The sequence below is a fragment of the Ictidomys tridecemlineatus genome, unplaced genomic scaffold, assembly GCF_052094955.1.
Source record: "Ictidomys tridecemlineatus isolate mIctTri1 unplaced genomic scaffold, mIctTri1.hap1 Scaffold_82, whole genome shotgun sequence".
In the NCBI taxonomy this organism is placed as follows: Eukaryota; Metazoa; Chordata; class Mammalia; order Rodentia; family Sciuridae; genus Ictidomys; species Ictidomys tridecemlineatus.
In genome coordinates, this window is record NW_027526077.1 from 862,920 (window position 1) to 876,231 (window position 13,312).

Sequence of the window (13,312 nt, forward strand, 5' to 3'; positions counted from 1 at the left end):
GAGCTTCACTATCATTTTAAGACTCTGCAATTGACTACTGAGTGTCTTAGCAAAATAAAAATGTCCATAGTGGACTGCAGGTACCAGTATTTTCAGAGTACTGTAAGATCTCCAAGGAAAGTCTCAGAGCCCTCATAGAAAATGAACCATAAAATAGTTCTCCAATGTACAAGGTCCTAGGTGATATGGGGTACCAGTGAAAGAGAATACCTCTTCTCCTGAAGTATTTTAATTAAAAGATTGATACTGAAGATGATTAATTAAAGAGAAATAGATAATCACATCTTATTCTTTATCCTAAATAGATTTCCCTCAATTCTTATCACACTGGTAAGGTTTGTAGCAGCAAGGTTATAATTCCAATATTCCTTTTATGATGAAATTTATTGTATATGTGTGCACACATATATACACGCATATATATATGTGTGTGTTTGTATATATATATATATATATATATATATATATATATATATTTACACGTGTGTACACACACACACACACAGCAGACTTTCTCCTCAGGGAAGTCATCAAACAACATAATGCTATCACCTCTTGTGTTCTGGTTGATTACTTTCTGGCATGTAAGCCTACAGACAGATGTTCTACAATTCTATCTGTATCTGGAAAAGTATTTTATGAAATTTATTGTTTCATTTCCCAATTTATGGGTTCCTAGTGACTACCTGCAATTATTTCAAGGTGAATATTTAGCATTATTAATTGGGCAACCCATGGTTTTTACTCTAATTACTCAGACTTTAATTTTGGAGTCTTGCAGATTTCAGTTAAAAGGAGTATGGCATATTGGGTTCCTAAATAAGGAAATTCAAAAAGAACAGGTTGTAATTACATAACTTATTCCAATAGGAGTCAATCATACAGTGAGAAAGAAGTTGGAAACTTGTACCCAGATTCTCATTACTCACTCTTATTCTCTCTCCCTTTAGCTCTTCTTCATCCTTTATCTCTTTCTTCTTCTCAACAAATGCATACCGAGTACTCACAATTTTCCAATCACTGTTTTAGGTGCTAAAGATACACAGTAATCAAGAACTCATATTTGGACCTTAGACCTTACTAAGGAAAAGTAGACAATAAATATGCCAACAAATAAACAAGATAATGTAAGATGTGATTAGTGGTATGAAGGATACAAGCAGGATGCTGTGTAAAAGCAGAGAGAACCTGGTAAAGTAGCTAAGGTAGACAGGGTGCCTTTCAAAACTAAACTGTAAGAAGACATTTGAGCCAAGACCTGAGATGAGAGGAATCATCCATAAGTGGCTCTAGCATAAGGCTTCCCAGGTATTAAAGAACAGGCTGGAGCAACAACAAAGGTTCCAAGTAGAAAACAGTTTGCCTTATTCAAGGCACAGAAAGGACTGTGGGAACTTAAGTCTGACAAGCAAAGGGGAAGCAGCAGGAGATCAAAGTAGAAGGTTTAAACCACAACCTAGCCCTACAATTACAACAATAACTTGAACATTTACATAAATACTCTAATCTCCCCAGTTCTTAAATGAGAATGCTACTTCCTTTACAGGCTATTGAGAGAATTACAGCCTAAATAAATGTATACAAAATGGCAAGGGAAAATCTAAAATGGACATTCCCTCTCTCCATGACCTTTTTGATCTAGTTGACTAGAATCCTAATATTTCTTATCTCACTAAGAAGTACTGTTTATTTTTAATACAAGAACATCTTTTCTATACTTCTGCATGATCATTATTACTAAACTATTAAATCAACTCAATATTAATAAGTAATATTAATAAATATTGATCACTTACACAACAATGGAATAGATACCAAGAATGGGGAGCAGGTAACAAAAAGATCATGTCTCACTCATACCAGAAACAAACACACAGAAATGATCATATTGTAATAAGAGTTTAATGAAATGAGCAAAAAAATCAACCATTAAAAATGTATATAACAATAATTTTTAAAAGCTGATCCTGTTATGGTGGCATGTGTCTGTAATCCCAGGTACCAAAAGCCTGAGTCAGGAGGACTAGAAGTTCATCTGCCTAAGCAACGTAGGGAGACCCTGTCTCAAATTAAAAATAAAACAATAAAAGGGCTGGGGTTGTAGTTCAGTGGTAGAGTGCTTGCCTTGCACATGTGGCAATGGGTTCAATCCTTAGCACTACATGAAATGAATAAATAAAATAAAGGTATTGTGTCCATCTACAACTAAAAATGTTTTAAAAAATAAAAATAAAAAGGACTGGAAATATAGCTCAGTGGTAGAGCACCCCTGGGTTCAATCCCCAGTACGTCAAAAACAAACAAAAAAGTTGAAAAATATCTTGGTTATTAAGAATATCTTGGCTGAGTGTGGTAGTGCACACCTGTAATCCCAGAGGCTTAGGAGGATTAAGAATTCAAAGCCAGCTTCAGCAAAAGTGAGGCATAAGCAACTCAGTGAGACCCTGTCTCTAAATAAAATACAAAATAGGGCTGGGGATGTGGCTCAGTGGTTATCTTGCATTTGTATTGTAACAGAATAATTAAATAGTATTTTCATTTCTTTGGTATCAAAGCTCTGAAGAGGAAGTATTTGCTTTAGAATAATAGCTTTGTTATATTATTTTTACAAGTTAAAGTACTATGAAACATTTAATTTATGTGAATAGCTTTAGAACAAATTTAAATAGCTTTAAAACAAATTCTGTTTTACTTTCTATAACTGTATTATAGGTTTACATTTTCAACAACTATGGAATAACAGATTCTATTGTTCTTTTAAAATAGCTTAAACTTTACATAGAGTTTTCTTTCTACCAATACTAGCAATGATGTCTTAGGAGGAATTGAAGAGGAGCTTGAATTTTACAAAAGACATTATCATAAGTATGAAGCATGTCATGGGTTGGAGATTCATTGGCTGATTTGGTAGGACTTACACACTTTGGATCACTACATGGCAGACATCTGATGCTACTCCACCATGGAAAATTCAGCACTCCCAGCTATTCTCTTGGAGCACAGACCTACCAACCTCCTGAAGCTAACCCTCAAAAGATGACACACAGGCAAATATCAAAATGCATTTTGCTTTTGGTGACTGACGTGTTTCATTTTTGTGGTAGGAAAATGGGCAGCTGCCTCAATTTTGAAAGGTTATTTTTTAAATTATAGGAAAAGATTCTTTCAAAACATTCAAATCTATTTAACTCAACACAATCTTGCCAAGTTCATACTACACTTAAAGCATTCAATAGGCTCTGGGGTGGGGGAAGAGTTCATTCAAATCTCTTTGAGGACTAAAACAAATACAAGTGAAAATAACACATGTGAGAATCTGACAATGGATAGTTAAAATGATTCTATACAGGAGAGGAGGCAGAGTTTAATTATGCCTCTATAGAGAAAGCAGAGAAAGCTTTCAGGGAGAGGTGGGATTTCTGTGAAGCCTTGAAGGGTGGCTTAACAGAAGGGAATTTTGCAGGGTGGTGGTGGGGAGATATGCTTGAGTAAGCAGCAGTACATTACTGCAATTAACATAAGAAAAAAATGTCTCAGACTTTCACAATCATAGTTTTAGTATTTTCAGCAGAATTTAAAAGATTTCAAAATGTTCAAGTAAAGAATACATCAGCCTAATAAACCAGCCAAGAGCTAGTGATGTAGCTCAGTGGTAGAGGATTTGCCTTATATGGGAAATGCCCTGGGTTCGATCCCCAGCACCACACACACACATTAAATTTAAAAAAAAAAACAACTTTTTTTAAAAGAAAGGAAACCAGTTAAGTTCAACATATTAAAAGTTAGAATTCACTATTTTCCTTAGAAGAGGCTTAACGTTTTAAAAAGAAAGCTTGAATAAGTATACTTAATCTGAAATATTACTAAATACCAATTTGTAGAAAATATTTAATTCCAACTCAATAATTAACTCACAACAAGTGCCCTGCTTGGATAAATTCCAAATTACAGAGTCTACCCTACTGAAATACAGAATACTCACTTATGTTTCTTTGAGAAGCAACAGCAAATTAAAATCATCTAAAAAGATAACTATCAAGAAGGGAAAAGTACAAATGAAAAACATTATATAAAGTATAATAAAGTGAATCTCCAAAATGCTCTTTCCATTTCTATTCCAAATCTTTTTTAAAAAGCCAAAAAAGTAATAGATTTTAACCTGATCTTCGACTAATACATGGGTCAATAATTTCTTAGGAATTTGAACTGGAGAGCTGTACTTAGGAATGATGTAGTACAGCACCACTACAGGTATTACTAACAGCATAGTGAAAGAACCAATCCAGGTGACCCTAAAACTCATTGCTGGGACTTACAAGCTAGTGTTGGTGTTGTCCTTAGCAGAATGTTACTGAGAGGATTCGAGTGCTTAGCATATAGATGCTATTCTAAAAAAAAAAAAGGCAATTAATGAAAGATCTTGTGAGGCAATAGAAGTACTTGAGTATGCTCAGAGGAAGAGAAGAGATAATAAATATATGAAATAAACATCCACAGTCTTTACGGCCACTCTGTGTATCTATAAGATTCTTAAATTTTGTTTGGAAACAAACAACTAATAGGAAATAGTGACTGAATAAGAAGCCAAAATCCTAATAATTTTTATCATAAAAAACTGAGGGCTGGTGACATAGTTTATGGTAAAGCACTTGTCTAACATGCCCAAAGCCCTTAGTTCAATCCCCTGCATCATCTCTCTCTCTCTCTCTCTCTCTCTCTCTCTCTCTCTCTCTCTCACACACACACACACACACACACACACACAAACATAATTTTCAGTAGAACCACCATATAAACAACTGTTGCGATCTTTTATTTAAAGCCATCAATGTGTTTTTCTCAAAATAATCTTATATGTAGTCAGTCATAAAAGATCATATATCATATGAGTCCATTTAAATAAAATGTCTACAATAGGACAATTTATAGACAGAAATCAAACTAATGGTTTTCTAGGGCTGGGAATTGGAAGGGATTTTAGGGGGATGGCAAGAAGTGAATGACTGCTCATGGGAATAGGGTTTCTTCTTGTGGTGATGAAAATGTCCTAAAATTGATTGTGGTGATGTCTGCATAACTCTTCCAATTTACTAAAAAAATTGAATGATACATTAAATTGGTGAATTGTGCTTTATATAAATTATATCTCAATCTTATACAAAGTATTTATTAATGCTTTTGAGAAATAAAGTTTTAGGTACAAAAAAACCCCAAAATTTGTGAGAAATATTACATTGATTAGTATCCTTATATACATTGGATATAGGCATAAGAACTATTTCTGAATATAAGTTGTGTCTCTTATAACATCTCCAACTCTTATCATCTAGGGCTGGAGATGTAGCTCAGTGGTGAAATACTTGCCTAGCATGTGTGAGGTCATGGGTTTGATCCCCAGAACCACAAATAAAACAAAACTTTATGATCTGGATTACATAAAGAAACCAAAACTATTAAAATGACAGAATTCTTGCCATATTCAGAAGAATGGTGTTCTGAAGAAATGAAATATGATCATCTAAAACTGTGGAAAAACCACCAGAATCACAACAAATCTGCTATGCATTCCTTTGTTGTTGTCTGTTGTTGTTGTTAACTTCTCTTTTCCAACCCAAACAACAGAAAATCAGATCCCCTTCAGTATACTCTGAGAATCCTTTTTCTATCCTGGATCTGCAATACAATCACATTTCAGCTATCTCAATAATATATGTCTTTGTTAGAATTGCTATAATGAATTAGATATTGGCAGTTTGTGGAATTTATTGGAACATTCTATTTAGTTTTTTTTTGGCAGGGGGTACTGGGATTAAACTCAGGGGCACTTGACCACTGAGCCACATCCCCAGCCCTATTTTGTATTTTATTTAGAGACAGGGTCTCACTAAGTTGCTTAGTGCCTTGCTTTGCTAGGGTTGGCTTTGAATTTGATATCCTTCTGCCTCAGCCTCCCGAGCGGCTGTGATTACAGGCATGCACCACTGTGCAAGGCTCTCTTTAGTTCTTAAATTAATATTTTATCTCTTACTCAAAGCATGTTTACATTAAAAGGATTGCACTAGTGTGAACTGAGATACACTGACAAATGTTCTGAGATTTAGGCCCTGCTCACTTACTGGAGATTGAAGTGAAACAGGACAAACAAATCATTTCATTTCTTTCCTCAATAGAGAATGTGATCACAAGTCTGAGACTCCTTTCTGTTTGAAAATGCTTTGATTTTATGATTCCCTACTTAAAAATCTTACTTAGTTGGATAAATAAAATCTACTATTCCCTAGTCACATAAATGCACTGAGATGTGCAATCTTATCTCAATAAAAAAAGAGTACAGGAGCTGGGTTATAGTTCAGTTGGCAGAGCATTTGCCTTGCATGTGTGAGGTACTGGATTCGATCCTCAACACCACATAAAAACAAATAAATAAAATAAAGGTATTGTATCTATCTACAACTAAAAAAGTTTTTTTAAAAAGGCTACATTAACTTACATTCATTCAGTTATTCACACTGTGCCTTTGCCCATACTGCAGACAGTTCTAAGAGAGCAATCATTTGAAATAGCAGAAAGGCTTTATTTGGGAATATCCTAACCAACAAGATAACTGAAGGAATTGTTTACTTTTTAAAATTTTGAAGAAGGGAAAAAAATGGAGACAACAAAAAAAAAACACTTTGTAATGCATTCCCAACATTCAGACTGTAGTTTTCAATAACATGTAATGTGAATGGGCATTAATGACTGTAACCTTATATTCTCTACTGGACTCTACTGAAAATGTTTATCAAAATAATTATAATCTTATTAAAGCCATTAAGACAAATTAAAGGTTAATTTGGATATTTAGATGAAGTACAACATATATATTCTATAATAAAGATTAAATCCAAATGGTAATTAAAAATACAAATATTGTAGGAATTTTAAAAGCACCAAAAAATAAGAGAAATAAATCCAATCACTTTCTGTGCTAAACAATCTTAATATTCACAACAGATAAAACTCTCTTCCTAAAGGAATATCACTAAAAAATATAAAACAAACCTTACTTGGTTCTAGCTTCTTCAGGTCCTCCAGTTTAAATTCTTCCTGGGACTGTGTGGACTAAATTTAAAATATGCATATTATATCTTTTCATTACAAAGATTTCACTGCACCCTATGTCTTTTAAATGGCAAGAATAAAATATTTAAAATAAATATATTTCTTGTTTTAAAGGTAGAAAATGAAAAGTTCCAAACTGATTTTTGGAATATTCAAGCTAATAGAAACAGAAAAAATTAGAATCATATCTTTTATTTCTACCGTTTACAAAGTATGAACTAAATCATTTAAGTGTGAGTTCAACTGATCAATTCCAATTGTTATAAAACCCTTCTGAGATAATATTGCTTTGGCCATGAATGTCTAATATCTTATCAGAACAATTTAGAATAATTCATTTAAAAAAATCCATTTATCTGTAAAGCTGCACTTCGCAATTCCAAGCATGTTGCAATTTTGCCTATGGTTTTCTGTAGGAAAAAAAATGCTATAAATCCCAAGATAATTTTAACTGTCAGTTACTAAAATCAAGAATTTTTATTTATAAGAGATCTATAGGGACTGGGATTTTAGCTCAGTGGTTGAACACTTGCCTCACATGTGTGAGGCACTGGGCTCGATCCTCAGTACCACATTAAAAAAAATAAATAAAACAAAGATATAGTGTCCATCTACAATTTAAAAAATTTACAAAAGAGATCTATACTTCTTTAAATAAATTATTATTCCTTTTCTAGCACCTTTCAGATTTTAGAGAAGAGAATCAGAAGACAAAGGGCTGAGAAGTGGGAGAGAGATGAGTATATATTCTCTTCTAAACTAATATGCCACAACCAATTCTAAATCAAGTTTGGTTTGGTGATAGGTCTAGATATGATTTAATTATATATAATTTAATTATATATTATTTTAATTATATATAATTTAATTATATATAATTTAATTAGATATGGTCTGCAGTTACACCTGGCAGCCAGAAATGCCTCCTGGGCAGGTATTATAAATAATATGTTCCTCAGAAATCAGGCTTCCAGGAAAGGAGGAGGTACAGACCACTTCACAGGTAGAGGTCACTGGAGTTTTAGGAAGGAAAGACCTGTTAAAGTCACTTAAGAGTTCTCTAATCTCTCATTTCTTATATAAGGAAAACCAGGCCCAGAGCCAAAGCCAGGATGCAAGACTTAAGTCTTCTGACTCTAGGTCTCAGCTCTCTCCCCTAGGTCCTGCAGCCTCCTGGATCTTTTGGAGTACAAGATCTGGGGGTCTTTATAACCAAAGACAAGCTGGACAGCTATAAATTAAAGAATCAATAGCATTATCAACAACAACTCTAGTCTCAGAATAATAAAGAAAATGAAGAAAATGTTAATTTTTTCCTCATCACTTAACAAGGTTCATTTTTTGATATTAACCTGTTTGTTTTGTAATTTTAAAATGTTTTAGGAGGTCAAAAGACTTTAATCTCAGGCCATGTGGCTCACAGGTTCTACTCCTGAGCAACAAATGCTGGAGAAATCTAACTAATTGAAGGCAAATAGGTGACTAAAATATGGGATCATTAAAACTTTTTTACATTTTTTATTGTCTTCATATTCATAACATACTTCATTAACTATTAATTTATGTACCTGGATATCTAAGATTCTATTCATCAAGATTTAGATATTTTAAGTCTTAATTCAATGATGCCAGCTGATCACTTCCTAATCAGTTCCTAGATAGATTTCACAAATCTTACAGAAGTGGGATAGTGTATAGTCTTTGTTCCTTTCCTTAAGCATATCAGCTATTTCCTTTGTGATAATTATTTTCCAGGACTAACATCCTAAGTCTCTTAAATCTATTGTGGATATTAGCACTTACTAAGGAAAAATGAAAAACACCCTTTCAAATTGTAGTAACATAATTTTTTTAAGTAGATTTTAAATATTTTAAAAATACAAATATATTTGGGCAAGAAATATGGCTAACCCTCTGGGGGCTTTTTCTCCCCAAACTCCTGTAACTAAGAATCAATAAACACAGGCCTATGGATTAAAAACTTGCTTAAGTTTAATTAAAAAGTTATGCAAAAAATTACTCCCATTTCCCCTTGTGCAAAAAAAGAAAAGTATTAATAAGACTGAATTAGGTCACCAGGGTTTTCACACTGCCTTTTCTTAAGAGATGAGGAAAAGGGGGATAGTAGAGGATAGAAAGGTAGCAGAATACAACAGTTACTAATAGGGCATTATGTAAAATTGTGGCTGTGTAACCAATGTGATTCTGCAATCTGTATTTGGGGTAAAAATGGGAGTTCATAACCCACTTGAATCTAACGTATGAAATATGAAATGTCAAGAGCTTTGTAATGTTTTGAACAACCAATAATAGATAAATAAATAAATAAAAATAAAATAAAATTTATTCAAAAAAAAAGAGATGAAGAAAAGACTAACACATATTTTTTACTATCTACAAGATTAAAAATTGACTTAACACTACTTACTCTGAGCCAGGAGAAAATGGGTGTTGTTTCCTCCCATTTCTTCTCTTCTTTTAGAATAAGTTACTTTAAAGTATCCCCTTTTACATAATCTCTATCAGGGAATCAACTTGACATACAAAAATTTTAATTCAAGGAAGAAAGAACAGTAGTGAAACATTTTGCAATCTTATATGTTTATTTAGCTGACAGGTCTGTATGCCAAGTTTTTGACTTGACCTAATTTTTTTTCCATTTGTTTTTTGGTTTGGGGGGTTTTGTGTGTGTTTTCTTTTTTGCTTTGAGAGGTGATAAATAAAGAGTTATGAAAATTCAGAGTTAAGCATTGAGGTGGAATGCACTTATTCCCAATCCTTCTGTTTTTCCAAGTGACTCGGAACAAACTCCAGTCTTTGGGTTACCCATGCTTTTCAACTAAAGTGTGGATGACTTCCGTTAGAGTTAAATAAGGCCTAAATAGTTAAGAAAAGAAATTCATTAAGTGATAAGTTATATATCTGTATAAATGTTCACTTAATGTTAGGCAAAGCATGATCAATCTGATTTTTTTTACTTAAATATAACAGTTTTTTGTTTATTTTTCTGCTTAATGGACTCAAGAGCAATTTCATTTGGAATTGAATATATCTAGATATTATTTGATGGTACCTTTTGCTCTTCTGTGAATTCAGAATTGTTGTGTTGAGCTTGGGCCTCTTTTTGTAGATGTCTTGCTAATCTGTAAGAAAACATTTTTTTTTAAGGACTGAAAGCAAACTATCTCAACTGCAACAAAGTAAAACAAATTACATCTCTTAAAAACAATAAAGTACATAATACTTCGTTCTGTTTTTGAAGTAATTCCACATTTTCAAGGCAAATCTACATTACCCTGAGAATCAAACTTTTTACAAAAAAAAAGTTTGTACAAAATAATGATGCAATAAGATACTTTTCATACCATTTCACTGGGACACATTTCAGAATCTTAAAGCTGAAAAGAATCTCAAAAAGCACATAATTTAACTTTCTTTATTATGCACTAATTTCTTCTATAAACAACCAATAAATAGTTTTCTAGATTCTACTTTAACACTTCCAGTGAGCACCAATAAGAGTATCAACCATAGATACGTTATCATTCTATCATAATTAATTTCCCAATAAGATTTGCCCAAATCCAAATTACAGCCATGACAATAACTCCATCAAAATATGCTTTTGAAACATTTTTAATGGAAAATAAAGAAAAGCCGTCCACCAATCAAAAACAGAAAATACTGCTTGCCCAGTTATCATCATATCTAAAAATGGCAGGTAGGCCTTGAGTGAGTTTTCCAGGATGAATTTATGATGCTAATCCAAGCTCAACAGTGAATATCCAAAGTTATTTCTGAGACAGTAAAAGGCAAAAATTTACTCTTATGAAGAAAGAGGGGAAAAAAAGACCAATTTTAGACACAGTATTTGATTAGACATGTTTCTAAACAAGATATAAAAATGGCCAATAAACACATGAAAAGATATTCAGTATCATTAGACATCAGGGAAATGCATATCAGAATCATAAAATAATTACTTAGCACCCATGCAGATGGATATAATTTAAAAAAAAAGAGATGAAGAAAATAATAGGAGTAGAGAGAGTACGGAAAAAACTGGAACCCTCATGCATTGCTGATGGGAATGTAAATTGGTGCCAGCCATTGTGGAAAAGTTTAATATAGTTAAATACAGAGGAACTGTATGCTCCATCAACTCCTAGATGGATATATCCAAAAAACTAAAAATAAATGTTCGCACAAAGCACATGTACACAAATGTTTATAGCAGCATTATTTGTAATGATCAAAAAGTCATACAACCAAATTGTCCATCAATTAATGGATAAACAAAACGTGGTACATATATTCAGTAGAATATTATTCAGTCATAAAGAGAAATGAAACTCAGATAATATGCTAGCTACAGTATGAATGAACTTCAAAAAGATTATGCTATATAAAAGAAGTCAGATGTAAATGGTCATGTTATATGATTCCATTTACATGAAATGTCCAGGAAAGGTAAATTCATAGAGAAAGAAAGCAGATGAGTGGTTGCCAGGATATGGAGAAATTTAGAATGATTGACACCAGGTATGAAGTTTCTTCTGGGAGTAGGAGAAATTTTTAGGAATTACAATAGTGATGGTTATAACACACTGTGAATACATTAAAGACCACTTCACTGTACACATTAAAATAGTGAGTTTTATGGTATATGCTAAAAAAATGCAAGAAAAAAGCTAGCAAAAGATTTTGAAAATAAGATTGCTATTTTGGTTGAGGTATAGGAGTAGGAATGGCAGCAAGTGCTAGCTAGAAAAAGGCAATTAAAAAAGAGAGTTCATCACAGTTCCAAAAAACAAGTACTAGATAAGAGTTCTACTCTATGCAATCATATCCTTAAAGATCAAGTAGTATTCTCAATGGTCTCTATCCTCTTTATGAAAAGTCTGCATCCTTTATCATTAAGCAATAAATTCTTACAAGAAATCTTAACATTTGCTAAGATAGCTCCACCATGTTACTTAGTCAAATTTTCATCCATTTACTTACTTGCTTCCAAAGCTGGAAACCACACAATATATTTTCCTAAAATGTCATTCACTTACTCACAGTCTCACAGTTTTATGAATTCTTATGCAGGAGAAGGTACAAATAAATATGGCCCATTGTCCTTTTTCTGGATTTGCTTTCTTTTTTTTAAACTCTTGCTGACCTATGTGGACTCTTAAAGGAATTCATGGTCTATACACCCTTAGCAATGTCAACTATACATCCCTGAGTTCAGGGAAGTTATAGTGTAATAGTTTCTTTATTTGAATATTTCTACATATAATTTGCTAAGTGTGGCTATCAACCTAAGCAGGATTCTTTTTTTAATTTAAATAGTTTTGTTTTGTTATTTTTTTAGTTGTAGTTGGAACCAATACCTTTTATTTTATGTATTTATTTTATGTGGTGCTGAGGATGGAACCCAGTGCCTTGCACATGCTAGGCAAGTACTCTACCAATAAGCCAAAGCTCCAGCCCCAGCCCCTAAGCAGGATTCTTGTCAGGAAAAAAAAAAGTATAGCTTTCAACTCCTGTTTAAATACTAATAATCAGGGCTGGGGTTGTGGCTCAGTGGTAGAGTTCTCGCCTAGCATGCACAAGGCACTGGGTTCGATCCTCAGCACCACATAAATGTAAAGAACACCTACAACTCAATAGGTAAGAGATAATTCAATTTAAAAAATAGGTAAAAGATTTGAACGGACATTTCACAAACAAGATTTACAGAGGGAAAAATAAGCATATGAAAAGACATTCAACATTATTAGACATTAGAAAAATGTAAATTAAACCTATAGTTAAGTATACTGATAATAGCTACAATCAAAAAAATAATAATAAATGCTGCTATACAGAGAAACAGAAAACCCCTTCATACTGCTGGTAGAGATATAAAATGGTACACCCAATTTGGAAAATTTGACAGCTACTGTAAAAAGTTACAAACTGAACATATGACTCAGCAATTCTACTTATAGGTATTTATTCAAGAGAAATGAAGAATGTGTCCACATAAAATATTGACATGAATGTTCAATGCAGTTTTATTGATAATAACCAAAATTCAAATGTCAACCAACTAATGAGTGAATAGGCACATAAAACATGAGACAGCCATACAATGTAATACTGTAAATTCACCAATAAAAAGGAATAAAATCATAATACATGCTAACCCTAACCCTAACCCTAACCCCCAACACTA

At 32.8% G+C, this 13,312-nt stretch overlaps 1 protein-coding gene across 1 annotated transcript in view; it reads left to right on the forward strand.

Moving 5' to 3' along the window:
• LOC144374684 (uncharacterized) overlaps positions 1-13,312 on the forward strand; it is a 233,936-nt gene that overhangs the window by 155,982 nt on the left and 64,642 nt on the right. The gene's annotated exons all lie outside the window — the stretch shown is intronic.